Raw genomic sequence first — 22,320 nt, 5'->3', positions numbered from 1 at the left:
CCAGTACACACGCTTGATTCTCTTTCGGAGAAATAGCAATCCCTAGGTTTTAAGATACTTACTAGTCAGGTACATTCTTAGGCGTTTAATATGCGGTGTTGAGTCCATTTCGTTGAGCAAGGAGTAGCTCTTGTCTGTTCCGTATTTGGCTTAAGGAACTTTATCTGTGCTCATTTCAATCTCTGGTTTTATGCAGCACCCCAACTCACCTTTACTCTTAAGCAAGCATAAGTTGGTTTTCTAAATTTGAGACCCTGTTCTGTTTTGGAATTCAGTTCCTGTGTAGCCAAGTTTACATTCCGTGTATTAGTGATATCTTTTGATGTTTCTTTTTCTGTGTGACTTATTTCAGTTAGGATCATCGTACCTGAATCCACTCATTATGCTGCTACGGGCCTGATGACATAGATTTCATTGCAGAGTGATATTGCTTTGTAAGTAAATACCACAACATCTTTATCCATTTTTCACTTTCTGCGATGTTGAACTTGTACTGTAAACGAGGTTCTTGTAAACAGAGGCGTCCCAAACTTTGGGATGGCTGTGTCTTTTTGATTTTAATTTCCCTAAGCTATAGGACCATAAGTGGCAGTGCCCTAGGCTCTGTTGCTTTGTTTTTTAGATGTTTCAGGAAACACCATACACTTCTCCCCAGTGTCTGTTTGCAATTTACATCCCGCCCATCAGCATAACAAGGCTCCCAGTTCTCCATGGCCTGTCCTGCCTTTCTGGATTTTACACTTTTTTCAGATGGCCCTTTTGACCGGGGGGAAGTGAGACTTCATTGTAGTGCAGATTTCCTTTGCAAGCTTGCTTGGTTGGCCAAAAAGGGCGTATGCGTTTTTTCCTGAATATATTCAGGAAAAAACGCATACGCCCTTTTTGGCCAAGTGCATCATTGTGGACGTTCTGCCTCTTTTCCTATGCTTTCAATGCAATTCCAGTCTACCTCCTGAAATCGGTTTCCTGCAATTCTGCCCCACTTTCAAGTCCTCTTGGCAGCCTTACTTCAGTCTATTTTTGGACGATAGCTGTCATTTATAACTCTGCAGGTTTGTGAATTACAGTGCCCCTGAGCTCCTTTCTTCAACTCGCTTTCTTTTGAGCTGGCCGCAACACCGCAGGATGACTTCAGGCCCTAATCTGGTTCCGGCACGGCACGGTGAGCCTTTGGTTAATTCCTCTTCCTGGTGGGAAATGAGAGTTAAATTTGCCCGTCCAGACACCTCCAGCTAGCCTCTCATTGGTTCTCGCTATTCCTGTTCATCTTCCGCAGAAATTGCAAACTGGGCCAAACAGGAGGTTAAAGGGACTGACTCTCCAAGTCGGGAGAGTGTTAGTAAAGCGTCTGGAATGTTGCACTCGAGTACCAGGGTACGAAAACTGAGACATATTTGAACACGTCTCCCGATCACATGGTTGATCATACTCTAGGTTCCACATGCATGTTTTAGCTGAAGGAAGAATACCTTAAACCTGGGTAGTTGAAACCTGTGGAATGGGTACCATGCAATATGACTTCAAAGGGTCTTCATTTGCTCACCAAACCTCTCCAATCCTATCACTGCTGCGTTTATGCCCCTGTACACATGCTTGATTCTCTTTCGGAGACATAGCAATCCATAGGTTTTAAGATACTTACTAGTCAGGTACATTCTTAGGCGTTTAATATGCGGTGTTGAGTCCATTTTGTTGAGCAAGGAGTAGCTCTTGTCTATTCCATATTTGGCTTAAGAAACTTTATCTGTGCTCATTTCAATCTCTGGTTTTATGCAGCACCCCAACTCACCTTTCCCCTTAAGCAAGCATAAGTTGGTTTTCTAAATTTGAGAACCTGTTCTGTTTTGGAATTCAGTTCCTGTGTAGCCAAGTTTCCATTCCGTGTATTACTGATATCTTATGATGTTTCTTTTTCTGTGTGACTTATTTCAGTTAGAATCATCATACCTGAATCCACTCATTGTGCTGCTAAGGGCCTGATGACAGAGATTTCATTGCTGAGTGATATTGCTTTGTAAGTAAATACCACAACTTCTTTATCCATTTTTCACTTTCTGCGATGTTGAACTTGTACTGTAAACGAGGTTCTTGTAAACAGAGCCGTTCGAAACTTTGGGGTGGCTGTGTCTTTTTGATTTTAATTTCCCTAAGCTATAGGACCATAAGTGGAAGTGCCCTAGGTTCTGTTGCTTTGTTTTTTAGATGTTTCAGGAAACACCATACACTTCTCCCGAGTGGTTGTTGGCAATTTACATCCCGACCTTCAGCATAACAAGGCTCCCAGTTCTCCATGGCCTGTCCTGCCTTTCTGGATTTTACACTTTTTTCAGATGGCCCTTTAGACCGGGGGGAAGTGAGACTTCATTGTAGTGCAGATTTCCTTTGCAAGCTTGCTTGGTTGGCCAAAAAGGGCGTATGCGTTTTTTCCTGAATATATTCAGGAAAAAACGCATACGCCCTTTTTGGCCAAGTGCATCATTGTGGACGTTCTGCCTCTTTTCCTATGCTTTCAATGCAATTCCAGTCTACGTCCTGAAATCGGTTTCCTGCAATTCTGCCCCGCTTTCAAGTCCTCTTGGCAGCCTTACTTCAGTCTATTTTTGGACGATAGCTGTCATTTATAACTCTGCAGGTTTGTGAATTTCAGTGCCCCTGAGCTCCTTTCTTCAACTCGCTTTCTTTTGAGCTGGCCGCAACACTGCAGGATGGCTTCAGGCCCTAATCTGGTTCCGGTACGGCACGCTGAGCCTTTGGTTATTTCCTCCTCCTGGTGGGAAATGAGAGTTAAATTTGCCTGTCCAGACACCTCCAGCTAGCCTCTCATTGGTTCTCGCTATTCCTGTTCATCTTCCGCAGAAATTGCAAACTGGGCCAAACAGGAGGTTAAAGGTGCTGACTCTCCAAGTGGGGAGAGTGTTAGTAAAGCGTCTGGAATGTTGCACCCGAGTACCAGGGGAGGAAAACTGAGACATATTTGAACACGTCTCCCGATCACATGGTTGATCATACTCTGGGTTCCACATGCATGTTTTAGCTGAAGGAAGAATACCTAAAACCTGGGTAGTTGAAACCCGTGGAATGGGTACCATGCAATATGACTTCAAAGGGTCTTCATTTGCTCACCGAACCTCTCCAATCCTATCACTGCTGCGTTTATGCCCCTGTACACATGCTTGATTCTCTTTCGGAGACATAGCAATCCATAGGTTTTAAGATACTTACTAGTCAGGTACATTCTTAGGCGTTTAATATGCGGTGTTGAGTCCATTTCGTTGAGCAAGGAGTAGCTCTTGTCTATTCCATATTTGGCTTAAGGAACTTTATCTGTGCTCATTTCAATCTCTGGTTTTATGCAGCACCACAACTCACCTTTCCCCTTATGCAAGCATAAGTTGGTTTTCTAAATTTGAGACCCTGTTCTGTTCTGTAATTCAGTTCCTGTGTAGCCAAGTTTCCATTCCGTGTATTACTGATATCTTATGATGTTTCTTTTTCTGTGTGACTTATTTCAGTTAGAATCATCATATCTGAATCCACTCATTGTGCTGCTAAGGGCCTGATGACACAGATTTCATTGCTGAGTGATACTGCATTGTACGTAAGTACCACAAGTTCTTTATCCATTTTTCACTTTCTGTGATATTGAACTTGTACGGTAAACGAGGTTCTTGTAAACAGAGGCGTCCCAAACTTTGGGGTGGCTGTGTCTTTTTGATTTTAATTTCCCTAAGCTATAGGACCATAAGTGGAAGTGCCCTAGGCTCTGTTGCTTTGTTTTTTAGATGTTTCAGGAAACACCATACACTTCTCCCGAGTGTCTGTTGGCAGTTTACATCCCGCCCATCAGCATAACAAGGCTCCCAGTTCTCCATGGCCTGTCCTGCCTTTCTGGATTTTGCACTTTTTTCAGATGGCCCTTTTGACCGGGGGGAAGTGAGACTTCATTGTAGTGCAGATTTCCTTTGCAAGTTTGCTTGGTTGGCCAAAAAGGGCGTATGCGTTTTTTCCTGAATATATTCAGGAAAAAACGCATACGCCCTTTTTGGCCAAGTGCATCATTGTGGACGTTCTGCCTCTTTTCCTATGCTTTCAATGCAATTCCAGTCTACCTCCTGAAATCGGTTTCCTGCAATTCTGCCCCGCTTTCAAGTCCTCTTGGCAGCCTTACTTCAGTCTATTTTTGGACGATAGCTGTCATTTATAACTCTGCAGGTTTGTTAATTACAGTGCCCCTGAGCTCCTTTCTTCAACTCGCTTTCTTGTGACCTGGCCGCAACACCGCAGGATGGCTTCAGGCCCTAATCTGGTTCTGGCACGGCACGCTGAGCCTTTGGTTAATTCCTCTTCCTGGTGGGAAATGAGAGTTAAATTTGCCCATCCAGACACCTCCAGCTAGTCTCTCATTGGTTCTCGCTATTCCTGTTCATCTTCCACAGAAATTGCAAACTGGGCCAAACAGGAGGTTGAAGGGGCTGACTCTCCAAGTGGGGAGAGTGTTAGTAAAGCGTCTGGAATGTTGCACCCGAGTACCAGGGTACGAAAACTGAGACATATTTGAACACGTCTCCCGATCACATGGTTGATCATACTCTATGTTCCACATGCATGTTTTAGCTGAAGGAAGAATACCTTAAACCTGGGTAGTTGAAACCCGTGGAATGGGTACCATGCAATATGACTTCAAAGGGTCTTCATTTGCTCACCGAACCTCTCCAATCCTATCACTGCTGCGTTTATGCCCCTGTACACATGCTTGATTCTCTTTCGGAGACATAGCAATCCATAGGTTTGAAGATACTTACTAGTCAGGTACATTCTTAGGCGTTTAATATGCGGTGTTGAGTCCATTTCGTTGAGCAAGGAGTAGCTCTTGTCTATTCCATATTTGGCTTAAGGAACTTTATCTGTGCTCATTTCAATCTCTGGTTTTATGCAGCACCCCAACTCACCTTTACCCTTAAGCAAGCATAAGTTGGTTTTCTATATTTGAGACCCTGTTCTGTTCTGGAATTCAGTTCCTGTGTAGCCAAGTTTACATTCCGTGTATTACTGATAACTTATGATGTTTCTTTTTCTGTGTGACTTATTTCAGTTAGAATCATCATACCTGAATCCACTCATTGTGCTGCTAAGGGCCTGATGACACAGATTTCATTGCTGAGTGATATTGCTTTGTAAGTAAATACCACAACTTCTTTATCCATTTTTCACTTTCTGCGATGTTGAACTTGTACTGTAAACGAGGTTCTTGTAAACAGAGCCGTTCCAAACTTTGGGGTGGCTGTGTCTTTTTGATTTTAATTTCCCTAAGCTATAGGACCATAAGTGGAAGTGCCCTAGGTTCTGTTGCTTTGTTTTTTAGATGTTTCAGGAAACACCATACACTTCTCCCGAGTGGTTGTTGGCAATTTACATCCCGACCTTCAGCATAACAAGGCTCCCAGTTCTCCATGGCCTGTCCTGCCTTTCTGGATTTTACACTTTTTTCAGATGGCCCTTTTGACCAGGGGGAAGTGAGACTTCATTGTAGAGCACATTTCTTTGCAAGTTTGCTTGGTTGGCCAAAAAGGGCGTATGCGTTTTTTCCTGAATATATTCAGGAAAAAACGCATACGCCCTTTTTGGCCAAGTGCATCATTGTGGACGTTCTGCCTCTTTTCCTATGCTTTCAATGCAATTCCAGTCTACCTCCTAAAATTGGTTTCCTGCAATTCTGCCCCGCTTTCAAGTCCTCTTGGCAGCCTTACTTCAGTCTATTTTTGGACGATAGCTGTCATTTATAACTCTGCAGGTTTGTGAATTACAGTGCCCCTGAGCTCCTTTCTTCAACTCGCTTTCTTGTGACCTGGCCGCAACACCGCAGGATGGCTTCAGGCCCTAATCTCGTTCCGGCCCGGCATGCTGAGCCTTTGGTTAATTCCTCTTCCTGGTGGGAAATGAGAGTTAAATTTGCCCGTTCAGACACCTCCAGGTAGTCTCTCATTGGTTCTCGCTATTCCTGTTCATCTTCCGCAGAAATTGCAAACTGGGCCAAACAGGAGGTTAAAGGCGCTGACTCTCCAAGTCGGGAGAGTGTTAGTAAAGCGTCTGGAATGTTGCACCCGAGTACCAGGGGAGGAAAACTGAGACATATTTGAACACGTCTCCCGTTCACATGGTTGATCATACTCTAGGATCCACATGCATGTTTTAGCTGAAGGAAGAATACCTTAAAACTGGGTAGTTGAAACCCGTGGAATGGGTACCATGCAATATGACTTCAAAGGGTCTTCATTTGCTCACGAACCTCTCCAATCCTATCACTGCTGCGTTTATGCCCCTGTACACATGCTTGATTCTCTTTCGGAGACATAGCAATCCATAGGTTTTAAGATACTTACTAGTCAGGTACATTCTTAGGCGTTTAATATGTGGTGTTGAGTCCATTTCGTTGAGCAAGGAGTAGCTCTTGTCTATTCCATATTTGGCTTAAGGAACTTTATCTGTGCTCATTTCAATCTCTGGTTTTATGCAGCACCCCAGCTCACCTTTCCCCTTAAGCAAGCATAAGTTGGTTTTCTAAATTTGAGAACCTTTTCTGTTTTCGAATTCAGTTCCTATGTAGCCAAGTTTACATTCCGTGTATTAGTGATATCTTATGATGTTTCTTTTTCTGTGTGACTTATTTCAGTTAGAATCATCGTACCTGAATCCACTCATTATGCTGCTACGGGCCTGATGACATAGATTTCATTGCTGAGTGATACTGCATTGTACGTAAGTACCACAAGTTCTTTATCCATTTTTCACTTTCTGTGATATTGAACTTGTACGGTAAACGAGGTTCTTGTAAACAGAGGCGTCCCAAACTTTGGGGTGGCTGTGTCTTTTTGATTTTAATTTCCCTAAGCTATAGGACCATAAGTGGCAGTGCCCTAGGCTCTGTTGCTTTGTTTTTTAGATGTTTCAGGAAACACCATACACTTCTCCCGAGTGTCTGTTGGCAATTTACATCCCACCCATCAGCATAACAAGGCTCCCAGTTCTCAATGGCCTGTTGCCTTTCTGGATTTTACACTTTTTTCAGATGGCCCTTTTGACCGGGGAGAAGTGAGACTTCATTGTAGTGCAGATTTCCTATGCAAGCTTGCTTGGTTGGCCAAAAAGTGCGTATGCGTTTTTTCCTGAATATATTCAGGAAAAAATGAATACGCCCTTTTTGGCCAAGTGCATCATTGTGGACGTTCTGCCTCTTTTCCTATGCTTTCAATGCAATTCCAGTCTACCTCCTGAAATCAGTTTCCTGCAATTCTGCCCCGCTTTCAAGTCCTCTTGGCAGCCTTACTTCAGTCTATTTTTGGACGATAGCTGTCATTTATAACTCTGCAGGTTTGTGAATTACAGTGCCCCTGAGCTCCTTTCTTCAACTCGCTTTCTTTTGAGCTGGCCGCAACACCGCAGGATGGCTTCAGGCCCTAATCTGGTTCCGGCACGGCACGCTGAGCCTTTCGTTATTTCCTCTTCCTGGTGGGAAATGAGAGTTAAATTTGGCCGTCCAGACACCTCCAGCTAGCCTCTCATTGGTTCTCGCTATTTCTGTTCATCTTCCGCAGAAATTGCAAACTGTGCCAAACAGGAGGTTAAAGGCGCTGACTCTCCAAGTGGGGAGAGTGTTAGTAAAGCATCTGGAATGTTGCACCCGAGTACCAGGGGAGGAAAACTGAGACATATTTGAACACGTCTCCCGTTCACATGGTTGATCATACTTGGGTTCCACATGCATGTTTTAGCTGAAGGAAGAATACCTTAAACCTGGAGAGTTGAGACCCGTGTAATGGGTACCATGCAATATGACTTCAAAGGGTCTTCATTTGCTCACCGAACCTCTCCAATCCTATCACTGCTGCGTTTATGCCCCTGTACACATGCTTGATTCTCTTTTGGAGACATTGCAATCCATAGGTTTTATGATACTTACCAGTCAGGTACATTCTTAGGCGTTTAATATGCGGTGTTGAGTCCATTTCGTTGAGCACGGAGTAGCTCTTGTCTATTCCATATTTGACTTAAGGAACTTTATCTCTGCTCATTTCAATCTCTGGTTTTATGAAGCACCCCAAGTCACCTTTACCCTTAAGCAAGCATAAGTTGGTTTTCTAAATTTGAGACCCTGTTCTGTTCTATAATTCTGTTCCTGTGTAGCCAAGTTTACATTCCGTGTATTACTGATATCTTATGATGTTTCTTTTTCTTTGTGACTTATTTCAGTTACAATCATCATACCTGAATCCACTCATTGTGATGCTAAGGGCCTGATGACATAGATTTCATTGCTGAGTGATATTGCTTTGTAAGTAAATACCACAACTTCTTTATCCATTTTTCACATTCTGCGATGTTGAACTTGTACTGTAAACGAGGTTCTTGTAAACAGAGCGGTTCCAAACTTTGGGGTGGCTGTGTCTTTTTGATTTTAAATTCCCTAAGCTATAGGACCATAAGTGGAAGTGACCTAGGCTCTGTTGCTTTGTTTTTTAGATGTTTCAGGAAGCACCATACACTTCTCCCAAGTGTCTGTTGGCAATTTACATCCCGCCCATCAGCATAACAAGGCTCCCAGTTCTCAATGGCCTGTTGCCTTTCTGGATTTTACACTTTTTTCAGATGGCCCTTTTGACCAGGGGGAAGTGAGACTTCATTGTAGTGCAGATTTCCTTTGCAAGCTTGCTTGGTTGGCCAAAAAGGGCGTATGCGTTTTTTCCTGAATATATTCAGGAAAATACGCATACGCCCTTTTTGGCCAAGTGCATCATTGTGGACGTTCTGCCTCTTTTCCTATGCTTTCAATGCAATTCCAGTCTACCTCCTGAAATCGGTTTCCTGCAATTCTGCCCCGCTTTCAAGTCCTCTTGGCAGCCTTACTTCAGTCTATTTTTGGACGATAGCTGTCATTTATAACTCTGCAGGTTTCTGAATTACAGTGCCCCTGAGCTCCTTTCTTCAACTCTCTTTCTTGTGACCTGGCCGCAACACCGAAGGATGTCTTCAGGCCCTAATCTTGTTCTGGCACGGCATGCTGAGCCTTTGGTTAATTCCTCTTCCTGGTGGGAAATGAGAGTTAAATTTGCCCGTCCAGACACCTCCAGCTAGCCTCTCATTGGTTCTCGCTATTCCTGTTCATCTTCCGCAGAAATTGCAAACTGGGCCAAACAGGAGGTTAAAGGGACTGACTCTCCAAGTGGGGAGAGTGTTAGTAAAGCGTCTGGAATGTTGCACCCGAGTACCAGGGTACGAAAACTGAGACATATTTGAACACGTCTCCCGATCACATGGTTGATCATACTCTAGGTTCCACATGCATGTTTTAGCTGAAGGAAGAATACCTTAAACCTGGGTAGTTGAAACCCGTGGAATGGGTACCATGCAATATGACTTCAAAGGGTCTTCATTTGCTCACGAACCTCTCCAATCCTATCACTGCTGCGTTTATGCCCCTGTACACATGCTTGATTCTCTTTCGGAGACATAGCAATCCATAGGTTTTAAGATACTTACTAGTCAGGTACATTCTTAGGCGTTTAATATGCGGTGTTGAGTCCATTTCGTTGAGCAAGGAGTAGCTCTTGTCTATTCCATATTTGACTTAAGGAACTTTATCTGTGCTCATTTCAATCTCTGGTTTTATGCAGCACCCCAACTCACCTTTACGCTTAAGCAAGCATAAGTTGGTTTTCTAAATTTGAGACCCTGTTCTGTTCTGTAATTCAGTTCCTGTGTAGCCAAGTTTACATTCCATGTATTACTGATATCTTATGAGGTTTCTTTTTCTGTGTGACTTACTTCAGTTAGAATCATCATACATGAAACCACTCATTGTGCTGCTAAGGGCCTGATGACACAGATTTCATTGCTGAGTGATATTGCTTTGTAAGTAAATACCACAACTTCTTTATCCATTTTTCACTTTCTGCAATGTTGAACTTGTACTGTAAACGAGGTTCTTGTAAACAGAGCCGTTCCAAACTTTGGGGTGGCTGTGTCTTTTTTATTTTAATTTCCCTAAGCTATAGGACCATAAGTGGAAGTGCCCTAGGTTCTGTTGCTTTGTTTTTTAGATGTTTCAGGAAACACCATACACTTCTCCCGAGTGGTTGTTGGCAATTTACATCCCGCCCATCAGCATAACAAGGCTCCCAGTTCTCCATGGCCTGTCCTGCCTTTCTGGATTTTACACTTTTTTCAGATGGCCCTTTTGACCGGGGGGAAGTGAGACTTCATTGTAGTGCAGATTTCCTTTGCAAGCTTGCTTGGCTGGCCAAAAAGGGCGTATGCGTTTTTTCCTGAATATATTCAGGAAAAAACGCATACGCCCTTTTTGGCCAAGTGCATCATTGTGGACGTTCTGCCTCTTTTCCTATGCTTTCAATGCAATTCCAGTCTACCTCCTGAAATCGGTTTCCTGCAATTCTGCCCCGCTTTCAAGTCCTCTTGGCAGCCTTACTTCAGTCTATTTTTGGACGATAGCTGTCATTTATAACTCTGCAGGTTTGTGAATTACAGTGCCCCTGAGCTCCTTTCTTCAACTCGCTTTCTTGTGACCTGGCCGCAACACCGCAGGATGGCTTCAGGCCCTAATCTGGTTCCGGTACGGCACGCTGAGCCTTGGGTTATTTCCTCTTCCTGGTGGGAAATGAGAGTTAAATTTGCCCGTCCAGACACCTGCAGCTAGCCTCTCATTGGTTCTCGCTATTCCTGTTCATCTTCCGCAGAAATTGCAAACTGGGCCAAACAGGAGGTTAAAGGCGCTGACTCTCCAAGTGGGGAGAGTGTTAGTAACGCGTCTGGAATGTTGCACCCGAGTACCAGGGTACGAAACCTGAGACATATTTGAACACGTCTCCCATTCACATGGTTGATCATACTTGGGTTCCACATGCATGTTTTAGCTGAAGGAAGAATACCTTAAACCTGGAGAGTTGAGACCCGTGTAATGGGTACAATGCAATATGACTTCAAAGGGTCTTCATTTGCTCACCGAACTTCTCCAATTCTATCACTGCTGCGTTTATGCCCCTGTACACATGCTTGATTCTCTTTCGGAGACATAGCAATCCATAGGTTTTAAGATACTTACTAGTCAGGTACATTCTTAGGCGTTTAATATGCGGTGTTGAGTCCATTTCGTTGAGCAAGGAGTAGCTCTTGTCTATTCCATATTTGACTTAAGGAACTTTATCTGTGCTCATTTCAATCTCTGGTTTTATGCAGCACCCCAACTCACCTTTACCCTTAAGCAAGAAGAAGTTGGTTTTCTAAATTTGAGACCCTGTTCTGTTCTGTAATTCAGTTCCTGTGTAGCCAAGTTTACATTCCGTGTATTAGTGATATCTTATGATGTTTCTTTTTCTGTGTGACTTACTTCAGTTAGAATCATCAAACCTGAATCCACTCATTGTGCTGCTAAGGGCCTGATGACACAGATTTCATTGCTGAGTGATATTGCTTTGTAAGTAAATACCACAACTTCTTTATCCATTTTTCACTTTCTGCGATGTTGAACTTGTACTGTAAACGAGGTTCTTGTAAACAGAGCCATTCCAAACTTTGGGGTGGCTGTGTCTTTTTTATTTTAATTTCCCTAAGCTATAGGACCATAAGTGGAAGTGCCCTAGGTTCTGTTGGTTTGTTTTTTAGATGTTTCAGGAAACACCATACACTTCTCCCGAGTGGTTGTTGGCAATTTACATCCCGCACATCAGCATAACAAGGATCCCAGTTCTCCATGGCCTGTCCTGCCTTTCTGGATTTTACACTTTTTTCAGATGGCCCTTTTGACCGGGGGGAAGTGAGACTTCATTGTAGTGCAGATTTCCTTTGCAAGCTTGCTTGGTTGGCCAAAAAGGGCGTATGCGTTTTTTCCTGAATATATTCAGGAAAAAACGCATACGCCCTTTTTGGCCAAGTGCATCATTGTGGACGTTCTGCCTCTTTTCCTATGCTTTCAATGCAATTCCAGTCTACCTCCTGAAATCGGTTTCCTGCAATTCTGCCCCGCTTTCAAGTCCTCTTGGCAGCCTTACTTCAGTCTATTTTTGGACGATAGCTGTCATTTATAACTCTGCAGGTTTGTGAATTACAGTGCCCCTGAGCTCCTTTCTTCAACTCGCTTTCTTTTGAGCTGGCCGCAACACCGCAGGATGGCTTCAGGCCCTAATCTGGTTCCGGTACGGCACGCTGAGCCTTTGGTTATTTCATCTTCCTGGTGGGAAATGAGAGTTAAATTTGCCCGTCCAGACACCTCCAGCTAGCCTCTCACTGGTTCTCACTATTCCTGTTCATCTTCCGCAGAAATTGCAAACTGGGCCAAACAGGAGGTTAAAGGCGCTGACTCTCCAAGTGGGGAGAGTGTTAGTAAAGCGTCTGGAATGTTGCACCCGAGTACCAGGGGAGGAAAACTGAGACATATTTGAACACGTCTCCCGATCACATGGTTGATCATACTCTAGGTTCCACATGCATGTTTTAGCTGAAGGAAGAATACCTTAAACCTGGGTAGTTGAAACCCGTGGAATGGGTACCATGCAATATGACTTCAAAGGGTCTTCATTTGCTCACCGAACCTCTCCAATCCTATCACTGCTGCGTTTATGCCCCTGTAGACACGCTTGATTCTCTTTTGGAGACATAGCAATCCATAGGTTTTAAGATACTTACTAGTCAGGTACATTCTTAGGCGTTTAATATGGGGTGTTGAGTCCATTTCGTTGAGCAAGGAGTAGCTCTTGTCTATTCCATATTTGGCTTAAGGAACTTTATCTGTGCTCATTTCAATCTCTGGTTTTATGCAGCACCCCAACTCACCTTTACCCTTAAGCAAGAAGAAGTTGGTTTTCTAAATTTCAGACCCTGTTCTGTTCTGTAATTCAGTTCCTGTATAGCCAAGTTTACATTCCGTGTATTACTGATATCTTATGATGTTTCTTTTTCTGTGTGACTTATTTCAGTTAGAATCATCATACCTGAATCCACTCATTGTGCTGCTAAGGGCCTGATGACACAGATTTCATTGCTGAGTGATATTGCTTTGTAAGTAAATACCACAACTTCTTTATCCATTTTTCACTTTCTGCGATGTTGAACTTGTACTGTAAACGAGGTTCTTGTAAACAGAGCCATTCCAAACTTTGGGGTGGCTGTGTCTTTTTGATTTTAATTTCCCTAAGCTATAGGACCATAAGTGGAAGTGCCCTAGGTTCTGTTGCTTTGTTTTTTAGATGTTTCAGGAAACACCATACACTTCTCCCGAGTGATTGTTGGCAATTTACATCCCGCCCATCAGCATAACAAGGCTCCCAGTTCTCCATGGCCTGTCCTGCCTTTCTGGATTTTACACTTTTTTCAGATGGCCCTTTTGACCGGGGGGAAGTGAGACTTCATTGTAGTGCAGATTTCCTTTGCAAGCTTGCTTGGTTGGCCAAAAAGGGCGTATGCGTTTTTTCCTGAATATATTCAGGAAAAAACGCATACGCCCTTTTTGGCCAAGTGCATCATTGTGGACGTTCTGCCTCTTTTCCTATGCTTTCAATGCAATTCCAGTCTACCTCCTGAAATCGGTTTCCTGCAATTCTGCCCCGCTTTCAAGTCCTCTTGGCAGCCTTACTTCAGTCTATTTTTGGACGATAGCTGTCATTTATAACTCTGCAGGTTTGTGAATTACAGTGCCCCTGAGCTCCTTTCTTCAACTCGCTTTCTTGTGACCTGGCCGCAACACCGCAGGATGGCTTCAGGCCCTAATCTGGTTCCGGCCCGGCATGCTGAGCCTTTGGTTAATTCCTCTTCCTGGTGGGAAATGAGAGTTAAATTTGCCCGTCCAGACACCTCCAGCTAGCCTCTCATTGGTTCTCACTGTTCCTGTTCATCTTCCGCAGAAATTGCAAACTGGGCCAAACAGGAGGTTAAAGGGACTGACTCTCCAAGTGGGGAGAGTGTTAGTAAAGCGTCTGGAATGTTGCACCCGAGTACCAGGGGAGGAAAACTGAGACATATTTGAACACGTCTCCCATTCACATGGTTGATCATACTCTGGGTTCCACATGCATGTTTTAGCTGAAGGAAGAATACCTTAAACATGGAGAGTTGAGACCCGTGGAATGGGTACCATGCAATATGACATCAAAGGGTCTTCATTTGCTCACCGAACCTCTCCAATCCTATCACTGCTGCGTTTATGCCCCTGTACACATGCTTGATTCTCTTTCGGAGACATAGCAATCCATAGGTTTTAAGATACTTACTAGTCAGGTACATTCTTAGGCGTTTAATATGGGGTGTTGAGTCCATTTCGTTGAGCAAGGAGTAGCTCTTGTCTATTCCATATTTGGCTTAAGGAACTTTATCTGTGCTCATTTCAATCTCTGGTTTTATGCAGCACCCCAACTCACATTTACCCTTAAGCAAGCATAAGTTGGTTTTCTAAATTTGAGACCCTGTTCTGTTTTGGAATGCAGTTCCTGTGTAGCCAAGTTTACATTCCGTGTATTAGTGATATCTTATGATGTTTCTTTTTCTGTGTGACTTATTTCAGTTAGAATCATCGTACCTGAATCCACTCATTATGCTGCTACGGGCCTGATGACATAGATTTCATTGCTGAGTGATACTGCATTGTACGTAAGTACCACAAGTTCTTTATCCATTTTTCACTTTCTGTGATGTTGAACTTGTACTGTAAATGAGGTTCTTGTAAACAGAGGCGTCCCAAACTTTGGGGTGGCTGTGTCTTTTTGATTTTAATTTCCCTAAACTATAGGACCATAAGTGGAAGTGCCCTAGGTTCTGTTGCTTTGTTTTTTAGATGTTTCAGGAAACACCATACACTTCTCCCGAGTGGTTGTTGGCAATTTACATCCCGCCCATCAGCATAACAAGGCTCCCAGTTCTCCATGGCCTGTCCTGCCTTTCTGGATTTTACACTTTTTTCAGATGGCCCTTTTGACCGGGGGGAAGTGAGACTTCATTGTAGTGCAGATTTCCTTTGCAAGCTTGCTTGGTTGGCCAAAAAGGGCGTATGCATTTTTTCCTGAATATATTCAGGAAAAAACGCATACGCCCTTTTTGGCCAAGTGCATCATTGTGGACGTTCTGCCTCTTTTCCTATGCTATCAATGCAATTCCAGTCTACCTCCTGAAATCGGTTTCCTGCAATTCTGCCCCGCTTTCAAGTCCTCTTGGCAGCCTTACTTCAGTCTATTTTTGGACGATAGCTGTCATTTATAACTCTGCAGGTTTGTGAATTACAGTGCCCCTGAGCTCCTTTCTTCAACTCGCTTTCTTTTGAGCTGGCCGCAACACCGCAGGATGGCTTCAGGCCCTAATCTGGTTCCGGTACGGCACACTGAGCCTTTGGTTATTTCCTCTTCCTGGTGGGAAATGAGAGTTAAATTTGCCCGTCCAGACACCTCCAGCTAGCCTCTCATTGGTTCTCGCTATTCCTGTTCATCTTCCGCAGAAATTGCAAACTGGGCCAAACAGGAGGTTAAAGGCGCTGACTCTCCAAGTGGGGAGAGTGTTAGTAAAGCGTCTGGAATGTTGCACCCGAGTACCAGGGGAGGAAAACTGAGACATATTTGAACACGTCTCCCGTTCACATGGTTGATCATACTTGGGTTCCACATGCATGTTTTAGCTGAAGGAAGAATACCTTAAACCTGGAGAGTTAAGACCTGTGTAATGGGTACCATGCAATATGACTTCAAAGGGTCTTCATTTGCTCACCGAACCTCTCCAATCCTATCACTGCTGCGTTTATGCCCCTGTACACATGCTTGATTCTCTTTCGGAGACATAGCCATCCATAGGTTTTAAGATACTTACTAGTCAGGTACATTCTTAGGCGTTTAATATGCGGTGTTGAGTCCATTTCGTTGAGCAAGGAGTAGCTCTTGTCTATTCCATATTTGACTTAAGGAACTTTATCTGTGCTCATTTCAATCTCTGGTTTTATGCAGCACCCCAACTCACCTTTACCCTTAAGCAAGCATAAGTTGGTTTTCTAAATTTGAGACCCTGTTCTGTTCTGTAATTCAGTTCCTGTGTAGCCAAGTTTACATTCCGTGTATTACTGATATCTTATGATGTTTCTTTTTCTGTGTGACTTACTTCAGTTAGAATCATCATACCTGAATCCACTCATTGTGCTGCTAAGGGCCTGATGACACAGATTTCATTGCTGAGTGATATTGCTTTGTAAGTAAATACCACAACTTCTTTATCCATTTTTCACTTTCTGCGATGTTGAACTTGTACTGTAAACGAGGTTCTTGTAAACAGAGCCATTCCAAACTTTGGGGTGGCTGTGTCTTTTTGATTTTAATTTCCCTAAGCTATAGGACCATAAGTGGAAGTGCCCTAGGCTCTGGTGCTTTGTTTTTTAGATGTTTCAGGAAACACCATACACTTCTCCCGAGTGGTTGTTGGCAATTTACATCCCGCCCATCAGCATAACAAGGCTCCCAGTTCTCCATGGCCTGTCCTGCCTTTCTGGATTTTACACTTTTTTCAGATGGCCCTTTTGACCGGGGGGAAGTGAGACTTCACTGTAGTGCAGATTTCCTTTGCAAGCTTGCTTGGTTGGCCAAAAAGGGCGTATGTGTTTTTTCCTGAATATATTCAGGAAAAAACGCATACACCCTTTTTGGCCAAGTGCATCATTGTGGACGTTCTGCCTCTTTTCCTATGCTTTCAATGCAATTCCAGTCTACCTCCTGAAATCGGTTTCCTGCAATTCTGCCCCGCTTTCAAGTCCTCTTGGCAGCCTTACTTCAGTCTATTTTTGGACGATAGCTGTCATTTATAACTCTGCAGGTTTGTGAATTACAGTGCCCCTGAGCTCCTTTCTTCAACTCGCTTTCTTGTGACCTGGCCGCAACACCGCAGGATGGCTTCAGGCCCTAATCTGGTTCCGGCACGGCACGCTGAGCCTTTGGTTATTTCCTCTTCCTGGTGGGAAATGAGAGTTAAATTTGCCGGTCCAGACACCTCCAGCTAGTCTCTCATTGGTTCTCGCTATTCCTGTTCATCTTCCGCAGAAATTGCAAACTGGGCCAAACAGGAGGTTAAAGGCGCTGACTCTCCAAGTGGGGAGAGTGTTAGTAAAGCGTCTGGAATGTTGCACCCGAGTACCAGGGGAGGAAAACTGAGACATATTTGAACACGTCTCCCGTTCACATGGTTGATCATACTTGGGTTCCACATGCATGTTTTAGCTGAAGGAAGAATACCTTAAACCTGGAGAGTTAAGACCCGTGTAATGGGTACCATGCAATATGACTTCAAAGGGTCTTCATTTGCTCACCGAACCTCTCCAATCCTATCACTGCTGCGTTTATGCCCCTGTACACATGCTTGATTCTCTTTCGGAGACATAGCAATCCATAAGTTTTAAGATACTTACTAGTCAGGTACATTCTTAGGCGTTTAATATGCGGTGTTGAGTCCATTTCGTTGAGCAAGGAGTAGCTCTTGTCTATTCCATATTTGACTTAAGGAACTTTATCTGTGCTCATTTCAATCTCTGGTTTTATGCAGCACCCCAACTCATCTTTACCCTTAAGCAAGCATAAGTTGGTTTTCTAAATTTGAGACCCTGTTCTGTTCTGTAATTCAGTTCCTGTGTAGCCAAGTTTATATTCCGTGTATTACTGATATCTTATGATGTTTCTTTTTCTGTGTGACTTACTTCAGTTAGAATCATCATACCTGAATCCACTCATTGTGCTGCTAAGGGCCTGATGACACAGATTTCATTGCTGAGTGATATTGCTTTGTAAGTAAATACCACAACTTCTTTATCCATTTTTCACTTTCTGCGATGTTGAACTTGTACTGTAAACGAGGTTCTTGTAAACAGAGCCGTTCCAAACTTTGGGGTGGCTGTGTCTTTTTGATTTTAATTTCCCTAAGCTATAGGACCATAAGTGGAAGTGCCCTAGGTTCTGTTGGTTTGTTTTTTAGATGTTTCAGGAAACACCATACACTTCTCCCGAGTGGTTGTTGGCAATTTACATCCCGCCCATCAGCATAACAAGGCTCCCAGTTCTCCATGGCCTGTCCTGCCTTTCTGGATTTTACACTTTTTTCAGATGGCCCTTTTGACCGGGGGGAAGTGAGACTTCATTGTAGTGCAGATTTCCTTTGCAAGCTTGCTTGGTTGGCCAAAAAGTGCGTATGCGTTTTTTCCTGAATATATTCAGGAAAAAACGCATACGCCCTTTTTGGCCAAGTGCATCATTGTGGACGTTCTGCCTCTTTTCCTATGCTTTCAATGCAATTCCAGTCTACCTCCTGAAATCGGTTTCCTGCAATTCTGCCCCGCTTTCAAGTCCTCTTGGCAGCCTTACTTCAGTCTATTTTTGGACGATAGCTGTCATTTATAACTCTGCAGGTTTGTGAATTACAGTGCCCCTGAGCTCCTTTTTTCAACTCGTTTTCTTTTGAGCTGGCCGCAACACCGCAGGATGGCTTCAGGCCCTAATCTTTTTCCGGCACGGCACGCTGAGCCTTTGGTTAATTCCTCTTCCTGGTGGGAAATGAGAGTTAAATTTGCCCGTCCAGACACCTCCAGCTAGCCTCTCATTTGTTCTCGCTATTCCTGTTCATCTTCCGCAGAAATTGCAAACTGGGCCAAACAGGAGGTTAAAGGGACTGACTCTCCAAGTCGGGAGAGTGTTAGTAAAGCATCTGGAATGTTTCACCCGAGTACCAGGGGAGGAAAACTGAGACATATTTGAACACGTCTCCCGATCACATGGTTGATCATACTCTAGGTTCCAAATGCATGTTTTAGCTGAAGGAAGAATACCTTAAACCTGGGTAGTTGAAACCCGTGGAATGGGTACCATGCAATATGACTTCAAAGGGTCTTCATTTGCTCACCGAACCTCTCCAATCCTATCACTGCTGCGTTTATGCCCCTGTACACACGCTTGATTCTCTTTTGGAGACATAGCAATCCATAGGTTTTAAGATACTTACTAGTCAGGTACATTCTTAGGCGTTTAATATGGGGTGTTGAGTCCATTTCGTTGAGCAAGGAGTAGCTCTTGTCTATTCCATATTTGGCTTAAGGAACTTTATCTGTGCTCATTTCAATCTCTGGTTTTATGCAGCACCCCAACTCACCTTTACCCTTAAGCAAGCATATGTTGGTTTTCTAAATTTGAGACCCTGTTCTGTTTTGGAATGCAGTTCCTGTGTAGCCAAGTTTACATTCCGTGTATTAGTGATATCTTATGATGTTTCTTTTTCTGTGTGACTTATTTCAGTTAGAATCATCGTACCTGAATCCACTCATTATGCTGCTACGGGCCTGATGACATAGATTTCACTGCTGAGTGATACTGCATTGTACGTAAGTACCTCAAGTTCTTTATCCATTTTTCACTTTCTGTGATATTGAACTTGTACGGTAAACGAGGTTCTTGTAAACGGTGGCGTCCCAAACTTTGGGGTGGCTGTGTCTTTTTGATTTTAATTTCCCTAAGGTATAGGACCATAAGTGGAAGTGCCCTAGGCTCTGGTGCTTTGTTTCTTAGATGTTTCAGGAAACACCATACACTTCTCCCGAGTGGTTGTTGGCAATTTACATCCCGCCCATCAGCATAACAAGGCTCCCAGTTCTCCATGGCCTGTCTTGCCTTTCTGGATTTTACACTTTTTTCAGATGGCCCTTTTGACCGGGGGGAAGTGAGACTTCACTGTAGTGCAGATTTCCTTTGCAAGCTTGCTTGGTTGGCCAAAAAGGGCTTATGCGTTTTTTCCTGAATATATTCAGGAAAAAACGCATACGCCCTTTTTGGCCAAGTGCATCATTGTGGACGTTCTGCCTCTTTTCCTATGCTTTCAATGCAATTCCAGTCTACCTCCTGAAATCGGTTTCCTGCAATTCTGCCCCGATTTCAAGTCCTCTTGGCAGCCTTACTTCAGTCTATTTTTGGACGATAGCTGTCATTTATAACTCTGCATGTTTGTGAATTACAGTGCCCCTGAGCTCCTTTCTTCAACTCGCTTTCTTGTGACCTGGCCGCAACACCGCAGGATGGCTTCAGGCCCTAATCTGGTTCCGGCACGGCACGCTGAGCCTTTGGTTATTTCCTCTTCCTGGTGGGAAATGAGAGTTAAATTTGCCGGTCCAGACACCTCCAGCTAGTCTCTCATTGGTTCTCGCTATTCCTGTTCATCTTGCGCAGAAATTGCAAACTGGGCCAAACAGGAGGTTAAAGGCGCTGACTCTCCAAGTGGGGAGAGTGTTAGTAAAGCGTCTGGAATGTTGCACCCGAGTACCAGGGGAGGAAAACTGAGACATATTTGAACACGTCTCCCGTTCACATGGTTGATCATACTTGGGTTCCACATGCATGTTTTAGCTGAAGGAAGAATACCTTAAACCTGGGTAGTTGAAACCCGTGTAATGGGTACCATGCAATATGACTTCAAAGGGTCTTCATTTGCTCACCGAACCTCTCCAATCCTATCACTGCTGCGTTTATGCCCCTGTACACATGCTTGATTCTCTTTCGGAGACATAGCAATCCATAGGTTTTACGATACTTACTAGTCAGGTACATTCTTAGGCGTTTAATATGGGGTGTTGAGTCCATTTCGTTGAGCAAGGAGTAGCTCTTGTCTATTCCATATTTGACTTAAGGAACTTTATCTGTGCTCATTTCAATCTCTGGATTATGCAGCACCCCAACTCATCTTTACCCTTAAGCAAGCATAAGTTGGTTTTCTAAATTTGAGACCCTGTTCTGTTCTGTAATTCAGTTCCTGTGTAGCCAAGTTTACATTCCGTGTATTACTGATATCTTATGATGTTTCTTTTTCTGTGTGACTTACTTCAGTTAGAATCATCATACCTGAATCCACTCATTGTGCTGCTAAGGGCCTGATGACACAGATTTCATTGCTGAGTGATATTGCTTTGTAAGTAAATACCACAACTTCTTTATCCATTTTTCACTTTCTGCGATGTTGAACTTGTACTGTAAACGAGGTTCTTGTAAACAGAGCCGTTCCAAACTTTGGGGTGGCTGTGTCTTTTTGATTTTAATTTCCCTAAGCTATAGGACCATAAGTGGAAGTGCCCTAGGTTCTGTTGCTTTGTTTTTTAGATGTTTCAGGAAACACCATACACTTCTCCCGAGTGGTTGTTGGCAATTTACATCCCGCCCATCAGCATAACAAGGCTCCCAGTTCTCCATGGCCTGTCCTGCCTTTCTGGATTTTACACTTTTTTCAGATGGCCCTTTTGACCGGGGGGAAGTGAGACTTCATTGTAGTGCAGATTTCCTTTGCAAGCTTGCTTGGTTGGCCAAAAAGGGCGTATGCGTTTTTACCTGAATATATTCAGGAAAAAACGCATACGCCCTTTTTGGCCAAGTGCATCATTGTGGACGTTCTGCCTCTTTTCCTATGCTTTCAATGCAATTCCAGTCTACCTCCTGAAATCGGTTTCCTGCAATTCTGCCCCGCTTTCAAGTCCTCTTGGCAGCCTTACTTCAGTCTATTTTTGGACGATAGCTGTCATTTATAACTCTGCAGGTTTGTGAATTACAGTGCCCCTGAGCTCCTTTCTTCAACTCGCTTTCTTTTGAGCTGGCCGCAACACCGCAGGATGGCTTCAGGCCCTAATCTGGTTCCGGTACGGCACGCTGAGCCTTTGGTTATTTCCTCTTCCTGGTGGGAAATGAGAGTTAAATTTGCCCGTCCAGACACCTCCAGCTAGCCTCTCATTGGTTCTCGCTATTCCTGTTCATCTTCCGCAGAAATTGCAAACTGGGCCAAACAGGAGGTTAAAGGCGCTGACTCTCCAAGTGGGGAGAGTGTTAGTAAAGCGTCTGGAATGTTGCACCCGAGTACCAGGGGAGGAAAACTGAGACATATTTGAACACGTCTCCCGTTCACATGGTTGATCATACTTGGGTTCCACATGCATGTTTTAGCTGAAGGAAGAATACCTTAAACCTGGAGAGTTGAGACCCGTGTAATGGGTACCATGCAATATGACTTCAAAGGGTCTTCATTTGCTCACCGAACCTCTCCAATCCTATCACTGCTGCGTTTATGCCCCTGTACACATGCTTGATTCTCTTTCGGAGACATAGCAATCTATAGGTTGTAAGATACTTACTTGTCAGGTACATTCTTAGGCGTTCAATATGCGGTGTTGAGTCCATTTCGTTGAGCAAGGAGTAGCTCTTGTCTATTCCATATTTGGCTTAAGGAACTTTATCTGTGCTCATTTCAATCTCTGGTTTTATGCAGCACCCCAACTCACCTTTA

The 22,320-nt window shown here is 43.8% G+C and overlaps 1 long non-coding RNA gene across 5 annotated transcripts in view; it reads left to right on the top strand.

Annotated features, from left to right (window-relative positions):
- The window catches only part of LOC307181365, a 1,041,989-nt gene that overhangs the window by 815,760 nt on the left and 203,909 nt on the right, over positions 1-22,320 (top strand). The window contains exon 1 of one of the 5 annotated variants that reach the window (XR_013826599.1): positions 3,539-3,598. The exons of the other annotated variants lie outside the window; for them this stretch is intronic. This is a non-coding gene — a long non-coding RNA (uncharacterized lncRNA). Of the gene's footprint in view, positions 1-3,538; positions 3,599-22,320 lie in introns of those variants that run through there. 5 annotated transcript variants of the gene reach the window in all.

The sequence above is a fragment of the Stenella coeruleoalba genome (genome assembly GCF_951394435.1).
Source record: "Stenella coeruleoalba genome assembly, contig: scaffold_107, whole genome shotgun sequence".
Classification (NCBI taxonomy): domain Eukaryota; kingdom Metazoa; phylum Chordata; class Mammalia; order Artiodactyla; family Delphinidae; genus Stenella; species Stenella coeruleoalba.
This window is presented reverse-complemented; position numbering and strand designations above follow the sequence as displayed.